Below are 11,864 nucleotides of genomic sequence, written 5' to 3'. Positions count from 1 at the left end.
GAATTAATTTTGCAGATTGTCTCGAACACTTTTTGGACCCATCCTGAACTCAGGTCAAAAATGAGTTACTTCCCTTCGGGTCTCATTCTATCGATGTAAACTGGTCATAGCCGTGGATCGATGATTATCAGAATGTTTTTGGACCGTGGTGCGTTTTTGCGCTAGACCTAACTTTTAAAATCTAAATAATAAATTGACAGCTTGTTACACAAACATTCTTAAATCATAAAAGAATTCTTTTTTCATCAAGACAAGATCAGTACAATTCGAACTTTTGAAAGTTTGAAAAAAGAAAAGCCCGGAAGCAGGGTTACGCAAGGTTGTGGTTCTCGTAGCAGACGACGGTATATACCTATCGCCAGTTCCTCTGAACAGTCAAAAGCCATCGCTAGAGTTTTTGTGAACCACAGTCAGAGGTACTTAATAACGTGCTTTTGCAGATAAGCTCACAACGAGTCGCATTCAAATTACTAGCTGACGACTACATTGATCACACGGGTTCACGATGGCTCAGGGGTAAGATAAACCACGCAAAAATAAATTCTTTGAAAATTGCTCGCTCTTGACGGAGGGCACCTAGGATGTTCCCGTTTGGTGAGCGTTCAAATGGAAGGGTGTTTGTACTGTGTGTAAAAGCCTCTAGTCTCCCTTGGTTAAGCTTGTTTAACCATTCAGTGAATCACAGTTTTAAAGAAATGTTCTGATTTCTATGCCCCCTGAAACATTAGAATAAAGCAACGTGAATCTTTGTGCGTTCAAACCTCGCTGACAAATTCCTAATGACGCACACAGTTTTCGTCTGTCAATGTTTTGAAGTCGAGTGATTTCCATTCAACGGGTTTCTTCATTTTGCGTCCTTTTATAAACTCAGCTACTTACTGTTTTCCTGTGAATCTCTCTCTTTCTTTCACTCTGATTATTGCTTTCCCTCGCCCAAGCCTGATCATATAAAAGCTCAGCACAGCTCTGCTGTCCGCAGGATAAATAGCTGTTTGCTTCTTACTAAGCTTATGGTCAATATAACACTTACCTCGACAGTACTATTCTTGCACATTATCTATTATAGGCCGAAAAAATTGGACAAAACGCTGAGTGGGTACAATTATCTCCCATAACCATGCGCCACCGTGGATCCCAAGCACTGTCCGAGTGCTTCCCCCTTACAGGATGTAGGTGGCGCGTCCTCTTTCTTTTTTCGCGCGTGTCAGACCGGCTGTGTTTCTGCTACGCTCCCGGATTATTTTGGACTAAGAGGCTTCTTTTCTGTGTGGACTATCACCTGTTGGATTATTGTGTGTTATTCCACTTCTGGCTTGAGGCTACGTTGTGTTTCCTTCAACTTGTGCCTCCGTTTTTGTGTGGCGGACTCGGCGTGCCTCCCGTCCTACTTCGTGGTGACCGGTCGTCTGCTTCTCGTTTCGCCGCATTCACTTGAGTATTGACCTAAATTTTCTTTGAATTTTGTTAATTCTCGGTCTTTAAGGGTACGTACAGGGCGAGGTAGGATGTCTCGTCCTGTTTTGGGCTCTGGTTCTACGGAACCAGAGTCTGCCGGGGGCAACCCTTCTCCGGGCGCCCAGCGTCATGTTTTACGCACGGAGAAGGGGATCTTTCGGCGCTCCGACTCTCCCTCCCCAAACGCTTTGCGTTTGCGGCGAGGGAGGGCGGAGAAAGCCTGTTTGAGCAAGCTCAATGCGAGCTTGCTCAAACAGGCTGGGCTTGAGCCTGGGACTTCGGGCGGGGCTGCGCCGTCGAAGGTTCGGGGAAGGTCGAGGAGAAAGAAAAAGCTTCTTTCTCCTTCTCCTTCAGTGGAACAGGCTTCCCCCCCTTCGACGCCGTTGTCCGGCCCTCAGTCTCAGGCTTCAGCTCCTCCCGGTTTCAAGCCTGGGGGGAAGGTTTCCTTCTCCTCCCTGGCTCGAATCCGGGGGCAGGTCGATTCCCAACCCTCTTTGGGGGTTGGTGAATCCGATCTAGGGGCTACTGGAGAGACTCAGGTTTTGACAGCCAACGGCCATACCACGTTGTAAACACCGGTTCTCGTCCGACCACCGAAGTTAAGCAACGTCGGGCCCGGTTAGTACTTGGATGGGTGACCGCCTGGGAACACCGGGTGCAGTTGGCATTAAAATCTTCCTTTTTCCGGTGCCTCTCCTGTGCCCTCCTCGGTTTCCACCGCTGTGGAAGCCAGGAGGGACACGGGTCCTCCTCTGAACTCCCTCGCTGGGTCGTCTGCTGCTGTTTCGACAGTAGTTTCGGCCTCCTGGGGGGGGAGATCGGAGGAGATGACGGGGTCTCTGAATTCCCTCCCCGCTGGGGTTGGGATGCGAATTGACCCCGTTCAGGGCGGTCCTGTGGGGGCAGGGGTTTCAGGCTTCGTGCCTACGACCACTGCTACTACGGTTCCCTCTGACGTCCGTGTGACTGGTGGCTGTCCCTCTTGTTAAGACGCTCCGGCCGACTAGTTACTGGACGTGGAGGTGTTCGACAGAACGTGGTACTTCTGTCGAATGGTCAGGGCGACGGGAACATTGTTTCTGTTGCTCAGACCGACACCTCCGACCGGACCGTCTTGACCCCACGCCATTCCTTAGCGTCTGGTGTTCGGGTGACGGATGGTCCGGACCAAGGGTCCGGAACGTTCCAGGCTTACGGGTCGGGATCGAACCGGACCCACGGGTCCCGACTGGACTTGACCTCCGGGTTTGGTCCGGACGGGACCCATGGTACGGGACCGTACCGGACCTTAGGGTCCGGTGCGGGACAGTACCTCTGGCCCTTGCCGGACCCACGGACCTACGGGTCCGGATGGTACGGTACGGGACCAGTGGTTCGGTCGGGACCGGACCACCCGACCACCTCTGTTGGTCTGGGTGGTCTGGCACCGAACCGGAACACACCGGACCACCGGACCTACGGGTCCGGATGGTACGGTACCGGACCAGTGGTCCGGTCGGGGCCGGACCACTCGACCACCTCTGTTGGTCCGGTTGGTCTGGCACCGAACCGGACCATGCCGGACCTACGGGTCCGGATGGTACGGTATGTCCACGTCCGACCGAGCCACCCGAACACTTCTGTGGGTACGGATGGTTCGGTACCGAACGGGACCTCCGGATGCTACGGGACCGGACCGAACCTACGGGTTCGGATGGTCCGGTACCGGACCAGTGGTCCGGTCCGAACCGGACCACCCGACCACCTCTGTTGGTCCGGATGGTCTGTCACCGAACCGGACCATACCGGACCACCGGACCTACGGGTCCGGATGGTACGGTAGGTCCACGTCCGGACCGAACCACCCGAACACTTCTGTGGGTACGGATGGTTCGGAGCCGTACGGGACCTCCGGATGGTACGGGACCGGACCACAGGACCGGAACACCGGACCACCCTATCGGATCGGTCCGGACCACCCGACCACCTCTGTTGGTCCGGATGGTCTGGCACCGAACCGGACCTACGGGTCCGGATGGTACGGTATGTCCACGTCCGGATCGAGCCACCCGAACACTTCTGTGGGTACGGGTGGTTCGGTGCCGAACGGGACCTCCGGATGGTACGGGACCGGACCGGACCTACGGGTCCGGATGGTCCGGTACTGGACCGGTGGTCCGGTCCGGACCGGACCACCCGACCACCTCTGTTGGTCCGGATGGTCTGGCACCGGACCACCGGACTTACGGGTCCGGATGGTGCGGTGTGTCCACGTCCGGACCGAACCACCCGAACACTTCTGTGGGTACGGATGGTTCGGTGCCGAACGGGACCTCCGGATGGTACGGGACCGGACCGGAACACCGGACCGGAACACCGGACCACCCTACCGGACCGGTCCGGACCACCCGACCACCTCTGTTGGTCCGGATGGTCTGGCACCGAACCGGACCTACGGGTCCGGATGGTACGGTACGTCCACGCCCAGACCGAGCCACCCGAACACTTCTGTGCGTACGGATGGTTCGATGTCGAACAGGACCTCCGGATGGTACCGGACCTACGGGTAGGTCCGGACCTACGGGTCCGGATGGCCCGGTGCCGGACCACCCGACCACCTCTGTTGGTCTGGATGGTCTGGCACCGAACCGGACCATACCGGACCACGGGTCCGTATGGTACGGTATGTCCACGTCCGGACCTAACCACCCGAACACTTCTGTGGGTACGATGGTTCGGTGCCGAACGGGACCTCCGGATGGTCCGGCACCGGACCGGAACACCGGACCACCCTACCGGACCGGATCGGCACCCCCGACCGGACCGGACCATTTCTTTTCTGATCAGACCCGATGGGTTCCTGTTCAGTCTATAAATGGCGGGGGTTCGTTGGCTGGGCTGACCCAACAGTCGCAGGGTTGTTGTTTTTCTCCCCCTTCGGCTGCTGGAGACGTTTCGTCTTTGGGGCAGGGGTCTTCGCGGCCTCTTGCTTCTGTGGGCTTTTCTTCACAGCCTGCTTCATCGCTTTCGGCTCTTCCCCCTCAAGCTCCCTACACTCCTGCTTTTGAGGAGTTGTCGGGAAGTGAAGAGGAGAGTGAGTCGGAGGACGATAGGGAGGAGGATCAGGGTCGCCCTGAGGTTAACACTGATCCTCTACCCTTGCCGGTTTCTGATGGAACTTCCGAAGCTATGCTTCGTACTTTCCAACAGTACATGACAGACATCACGCGGCGTCTTGACGTCACGGATGCCTCTCTTAAGCGTCTGTCGTCTAGTGTTGACACACAGGACCTGGACCCGGGGTCTGAGGACGAGAGGCAGGAGGCTCGTCCTCGCACAGCTAGAAGGACGTTTGAACAGTTTCAGGACGTCCTTCCCTGAGACGCCCTCTCGTCCTTTGAGTCCGCTTCGGCCCGGGCGTGGGAGGCTCACGCCGCGTCTGCCGGCGGCTCGTTTTATGAACGATCCGTCCGCCGGCAATTCGCGTTCCACCCTAGTCTTAGTGCCACGGTGGAAGCGGCAGCACATCGCCTGAGGAGTACAGATTCACGTGCAAACGCGACCTATGTTCCTCGGGAGGACGCGGGTTCAGTGCCATGCTTTCCTTTGGGAGGCGCACCTCCACTGTTTCCTCGTGTCCAATCTGTTTCGTCCCTCCCTTTTCCCTTTGACTCTCGAACTCTCCCTTTCCAGACTTCGAGTGTTTAGGGTGGGGCTGACGGTGATGTGTTCGTTGGGGAGGTGCCTTCGGTCAAGAAGGTGGAACTGAGCTCTGCTTCGTTCCACAATCTTGAGGCCACCGTTTCTTCCACAGTCGAGGCCCAATCACAGGCCTTGACATGGATGAGCACGCTGTCCACACTGTTGAACCCTCCCGATCGGGCAGAGTCCGATTCCACTCGGGTCCTTGACACGGTTCGAGTGGATCGGGCTTTGCATGCCGTGCGATCGTGCGTGACGTCTGCGGCAGAATTGGCCATTGGAACACGGGTCCACTTTATTGGCCCTGTTCCGTGATCATTTTCTGCCTACTTCTATAGTGCCTCCGGATATGAGGAAGAGTCTGAGGAACACGTTTCCTCAGCCTTCTTCCCTCTTTCATCCGGACACTGTTCGTTCTGTGGTGGAGTCCACACGCCAGAGGAACACTGATTCTCTGATGGTTGGCCTCGCTGCTTCGGCGACGGCGGCGGGGAGTAAGAGAAGTGCTACAGTCACCTCCAGCTCCCAGCCTCAGAAGAAGAAGAAGAAGCCAGTTTCACTGCCTCCTTCTTCCTCCTCTTAGGCGCCTGTTGCGTTCCCAAGCAAGACGAAGGGTGCTCAGACAGGTAAGGGGAAGCACCACCACCAGGGGGGGTGGTCGCAAGCCTGCGCCTGCCCGCCAGCAGAATTTTCAGTGAGTCCCGGCCCTACGTTGACGCCCCCTCAAGTTGCCCCTCTTTCGTCCGTCGGTTCCCTTTTTCGGGCCCGCGGCATGTGGGGCAGACTGGTCTCCAACCAGTTTTTCTTGAGGGTGGTGTGGTCGGGGTTTTCTCTACCGCTGTCGTCACAACCTCCATTGTCCGCTCTACCCTGGACGTTCCCCCCTCCTCGAGACCCTGCCAGATGGCAGGCTCTTCAGGACGAGGTGAACTCGTTGGTCGAGAAGAAGGCGGTCTTCCCCCTTTCTCAGCCTTCTCGGGGGTTCTGCTCCCGCCTGTTCACCGTCCCCAAAAAGGACGGCCGGTTCAGGCCGGTGTTGGACCTCTCCACCTTGAACTTGTACCTTCACAGGTGCAAGTTCAAGATGGAAACCCCTTCGTCGGTCCGGTTGGTCATCCGGCCAAACGTTTGGGCCATGTCTGGGACCTCCAGGATGTTTACTTCCACATCCTGGTGGCCCCGGGGTACCGACATCTGCTCCGGTTCGTTTGGGAGGGCACAGTGTTCGAGTTTCGGGCCCTCCCATTCGGCCTGTCCTTGGCCCCTCTGATTTTCAACGGGGACAACAACACCACATGCTTAGCTTACCTTCGCCACCAGGGGGGCACCAATTCTCGGTCCCTCTCCCTGTTGGCGGAGGAGATTCTGCTCTGGTGCCAGACCAATCAGGTCCGGATGTCAGTCCAGTTCGTTCCGGGGAAAATGAACGCCCTGGCCGACATTCTCAGTCGGGGCGATCAGGTTCTCTCCACAGAATGGACCATCGCTCACAACGTTCTACAGCGTCTGTGGGCAAGGTGGGACCGTCCTCTGATCGATCGGTTCGCAACTCGATTCAGCGCTCGGCTTCCCAGGTACGTCAGCCCCTTTCGAGACATGAATGCGTTCCACTTGGACGCATTCACTCTCTTGTGGAGGCTCCTCGATGCTTACGCCTATCCCCCGACATCTCTGATTCCGAGGGTGCTGGCAAAATATCTGCAGGAACGACCAAGACTGATTTTGGTCGCGCCTTACTGGCCAACAGCTCCGTGGTTTCCAGATCTTCGCGGTCTCACCCACGTAGACCCTCTACCTCTGGATCTGGACGGGGGAGGTCTGCTCCAGCCTCGATCATGCCTCCCTCATCCACGTCCAGAGAGTCTGTGCTTGACCGCATGGCTCTTGTGCGCTCCAAACTGCTTGCACTAGGATTGCACAAGAGTTCAGTAGAGTTTTCCTTGAACGCTAAGAGGCGATCAACTAATCAGCTCTACGACTTACGCTGGAGAGCTTGGGCCACCTTCGCCTTGTCCAAGGGGATAAAGCCGCTTTATCCCTCAACACAGGACTTGGCCAACTTCCTGGTGGAAGTGTATCAAAAGAAGAGTCTTTCTTCTAAGACTCTTCTTGGATACAGATCTGCCATCGCTTCCACGATTGCGGCCGCTACTGGTCGCAGATCTGAACACTTGATCAGGTCCTCCCTCATCGCTAATGTCCTTTCGGGTATTAGCAATGCAGCGGTGTCTAAACCTCGGGTTTCATTTCCCAAGGGGGATGTCTTTCTGGTCCTCAAACTCCTGCGTAGCAATGAGTTTGAACCCCTGGCAGGCATCAGTATCAAGTTGCTGATTTTTAAGACTAATTGTTCCTCATCGCTTTAGCCACTTGCCGTAGACTCAGTGGTATTCAAGCTTTGAGTGGCCTGGACTTTGACATTGAGTTCACCACACAGCAGTGGTTGCCAGCATGGTCACGTCAGTCTAAGGTATGTTTCTTGGGTATATTTTCTTTTACGGTAGTACTGTTCGAAAATTGCCTGGGTATCTTAATCCTTGGATTTAAGTGATTTTGATTAAGGAGTTTAATACTCTACATATCACCCTCACACCACTCTGGTATTCTGTGCAAGAATAGTACTGTCGAGGTAAGTGTTATATTGACTGTAAGGCTTCTTTTTAAGCCTACTGTCTATATGATACTTACCGAGACAGTACTATTAGAGTTTCCCTCCCGCCTCCCCTCTTGATATGTTATGGGCTTTTTGAGGGTCTGCAGCTCATAAAGAAAGAGGACGCGCCACCTACATCCTGTAAGGGGGAAGCACTCGGACAGTGCTTGGGATCCACGGTGGCGCATGGTTATGGGAGATAATTGTACCCACTCAGCGTTTTGTCCAATTTTTTCGGCCTATAATAGATAATGTGCAAGAATAGTACTGTCTCGGTAAGTATCATATAGACAGTAGGCTTAAAAAGAAGCCTTACATTCATAGCTAAACTAACGTTATTACGATGCGCGCAGCTGCGTCCAGCCGATATAAAGAACAGGCTTTACACACTCCCCAGTATACACTGGTCCACACAACGACACACACATACACACACACACACACACACACACACACACACACACACACACACACACACACACACACACACACACATACACACACCATCAAGTCCCTCTTAGTCCCAGCCCACCGTAGTTCATATTGGCTGAATGTAAAAGAACATATTTGGTGTTTATTTACCGTAATCCGATCGGTTCTAATTTATTCATGAAAACCCTTTTTCCCTCTGATTTTTATATTTAGTCAAGTTTTGACTAAATATTTTAACATCGAGGGGGAATCGAAACGAGGGTCGTGGTGTATGTGCGTGCGTGCGTGTGTGTGTGTGTGTGTGTGTGTGTGTAGAGCGATTCAGACTAAACTACTGGACCGATCTTTATGAAATTTGACATGAGAGTTCCTGGGTATGAAATCCCCGAACGTTTTTTTCATTTTTTTGATAAAAGTCTTTGATGACGTCATATCCGGCTTTTCGTGAAAGTTGAGGCGGCACTGTCACGCCCTCATTTTTCAACCAAATTGGTTGAAATTTTGGTCAAGTAATCTTCGACGAAGCCCGGGGTTCGGTATTGCATTTCAGCTTGGTGGCTTAAAAATTAATTAATGACTTTGGTCATTAAAAATCTGAAAATTGTAAAAAAAAATAAAAATTTATAAAACGATCCAAATTTACGTTTATCTTATTCTCCATCATTTGGGGATTTCCAAAAACATATAAATATGTTATATTCGGATTAAAAACAAGCTCTGAAAATTAAATATATAAAAATTATTATCAAAATTAAATTGTCCAAAAACACTTTCATCTTATTCCTTGTCGGTTCCTGATTCCAAAAACATATAGATATGATATGTTTGGATTAAAAACACGCTCAAACACGCTCAGAAAGTTAAAACAAAGAGAGGTACAGAAAAGCGTGCTATCCTTCTTAGCGCAACTACTACCCCGCTCTTCTTGTCAATTTCACTGCCTTTGCCATGAGCGGTGGCCTGACGATGCTACGAGTAAAATGGCATTGCGTTCAGTTTCATTCTGTGAGTTCGACAGCTACTTGACTAAATATTGTATTTTCGCCTTACGCGACTTGTTTTTTATACTTTTGACTTTATTTTATTTCAATTTTATATTTTATCAAAGGAAGAATCTGAAATCAAAAAGGTTAAACAAAATAACCCGTCGACTTTGTTTATTTACTGATGTGCAACATAACATTTTGAAAACCAGAAAATAAAAGCCAAGTCGATCAAAACTAGCAGACGGGCGCTGTGGCGAGGTGGTAAGACGTCGGCCTCTTAATCGGAAGGTCGAGGGTTCGAATCCCGGCCGCCGCGCTTGGTGGGTTAAGTGTGGAGATTTTTCCTATCTCTTAGGTCAACTTATGTGCAGAACTGCTAGTGGCTTATTCCCCTTCGTGTGTACACGCAATCACAAGACCAAGTGCGCACGGAAAAGATCCTGTAATCCATGTCAGAGTTCGGTGGGTTATAGAAACACGAAAATATCCAGCATGCTTCCTCCGAAAGCGGCGTATGGCTGCCTAAATGGCGGGGTAAAAAACGGTCAAACACGTCAAAATCCACTCGTGCAAAAAACACGAGTGTACGTGGGAGTTCGAGCCCACGAACGCAGAAGAAGAAGAAGATCAAAACTAGCTGACAAAAATGAACTTCTTTTTGCCTGGCGAGCCTGCCTAGTGTTATTTGAAATACAGAAAATTAGAGCGGAGTATTGGTTTTTTTGTGGACTTAATATGGTGTTTTGAAAGTAGCCTACATATTAATCAGGTCAACAACTGAGACTACCTTTGAAATTGCCGATGAAGCCAGACAATGTTTTTAACGAATTTCTTAGTTGAAATTGTATATGTGTTAATTTCGTACCACATGTGACCTTAAAAAAAAGGCAAACAAGCACACACACAAATCCACACCTGCAGACCAACAAGAACAAAGTGCTGTTTGAGCACTTTCGTCCTTTGAAAGAAAACTGAGATTCTTGTAAAACAAATAAATCAATCAATCAATAAATAATACAATTTGGATCCTATAAGTTTAATTTCGAGACAGGCTTTGGCAGCAGTGGAAATATTTACGAGGGTTTGTAAAGATTTTATTTTTTTTAAACATCAATACCATTGTTTGTATTTAACATCCTTTCCTTACAGACAAAGTCAATTAGCAATACGCCAGCTGCCCGTGTAAGTGCAACCGGGGGACAGAACTTTTTGTCAGGCTTCATGAAACTGTTACGTGGTCTCAATAAAAAGTTATTATTACTTTCTTAATAAAATAAAATAATTTCTTTTGTTGTTGAGGTCGAATATCAATGGACCTTGAATTGGAGCGGTTACCAGCAGAGTCGGTTGTGGTCTTAGCGATCGCATGGCAATACTTTCATCTCCTCTCCCTTTACCTTCCCTGTCCGTGATTTAGGCCAGGTACCCGTTTGCTGGGCCGCTATTGCGCGGGTCTGCTATTGCGTGGGTCCGCTATTGCGCGGGTCTGCTATTGCGCGGGTCCGCTATTGCGCGGTGACTATTTGTCATTCAACCAATCTCTCACAGTGTAACAGAAATACCCAAAGCCAAGAGACACAGCCTAGAGAATACTGTGCTGACAATCATTCAAACGTGTTCCAAGTCGGTTTCATGGCAAAGACTATGTATATTATTAAACAACAAAATAAAATAAAGAGGTGTCACAGAAAGGGGGAAAGAACCATTTCTTATTCCACAAAATTACTTTTGCAATCCCAACATTCAAAGCATCGAGCTCAGAAATACTACCTTATAAATCGCAGGTGGTCATAATATAATACCAACAAATAAACTGACAAACAAAATGTTAACATTGCATTTATTCCAATCTTGAAAATAAATTCAGAACATCCTGAAATCATCTTTCGTCTTCTCAAAGAAAAAACAAGTCGCGTAAGGCGAAATTACTACATTTAGTCAAGCTGTGGAACTCACAGAATGAAACTGAACGTAGTCCGCCGCTAGTGCAAAAGGCAGTGAAAGTGACGAGCCTGTTTGGCGCGGTAGTGGTTGCGATGTGCTTCATAGCACGCTTTACTGTACCTCTCTTTGTTTTAACTTTCTGAGCGTGTTTTTAATCCAAACATATCATATCTATATGTTTTTGGAATCAGGAACCGACAAGGAATAAGACGAAATAGTTTTTAAAACGATTTCGGAAATTTAATTTTGATCATAATGTTTATATTTTTAATTTTCAGAGCTTGTTTTTAATCCAAATATAACATATGTATATGTTTTTGGAATCAGAAAATGACGACGAATAAGATGAAATTGTTTTTGGATCGTTTAATAAAAAAATAATTTTAATTACAAGTTTCCGATTTTTAATGACCAAACTCACTCATTAGTTTTTAAGCCACCAAGCTGAAATGCAATACGAAACCCTGGCCTTCGTCGAAGATTGCTTTGCCAAAATTTCAATCAATTTAATGGAAAAATGAGGGTGTGACAGTGCCGCCTCAACTTTTACAAAAAGCCGGATATGACGGCATCTAAGGTATTTATCGAAAAAATGAAAAAAACATCCGGGGATATCATACCCAGGAACTCTCATGTCAAATTTCATAAAGATCGGCCCAGTAGTTTAGTCTGAATCGCTCTACACACACACACAGACAGACAGACACACACAC

The 11,864-nt window shown here is 49.9% G+C and overlaps 1 non-coding gene across 1 annotated transcript; it reads left to right on the top strand.

The window, feature by feature from the left end:
• The first annotated feature begins 2,003 nt into the window (after positions 1 to 2,003).
• Positions 2,004 to 2,122, top strand: LOC138954467 (5S ribosomal RNA). Its single transcript, XR_011451849.1, has one exon. It is a non-coding gene; the product is annotated as a 5S ribosomal RNA (ribosomal RNA).
• The last annotated feature ends 9,742 nt before the right edge of the window (positions 2,123 to 11,864 follow it).

This window comes from Littorina saxatilis, unplaced genomic scaffold (genome assembly GCF_037325665.1).
Source record: "Littorina saxatilis isolate snail1 unplaced genomic scaffold, US_GU_Lsax_2.0 scaffold_1748, whole genome shotgun sequence".
NCBI classification, from domain to species: domain Eukaryota; kingdom Metazoa; phylum Mollusca; class Gastropoda; order Littorinimorpha; family Littorinidae; genus Littorina; species Littorina saxatilis.
Note: the sequence above shows the minus strand (reverse complement) of the source record. Positions and strands in the feature narration are given on the sequence as shown.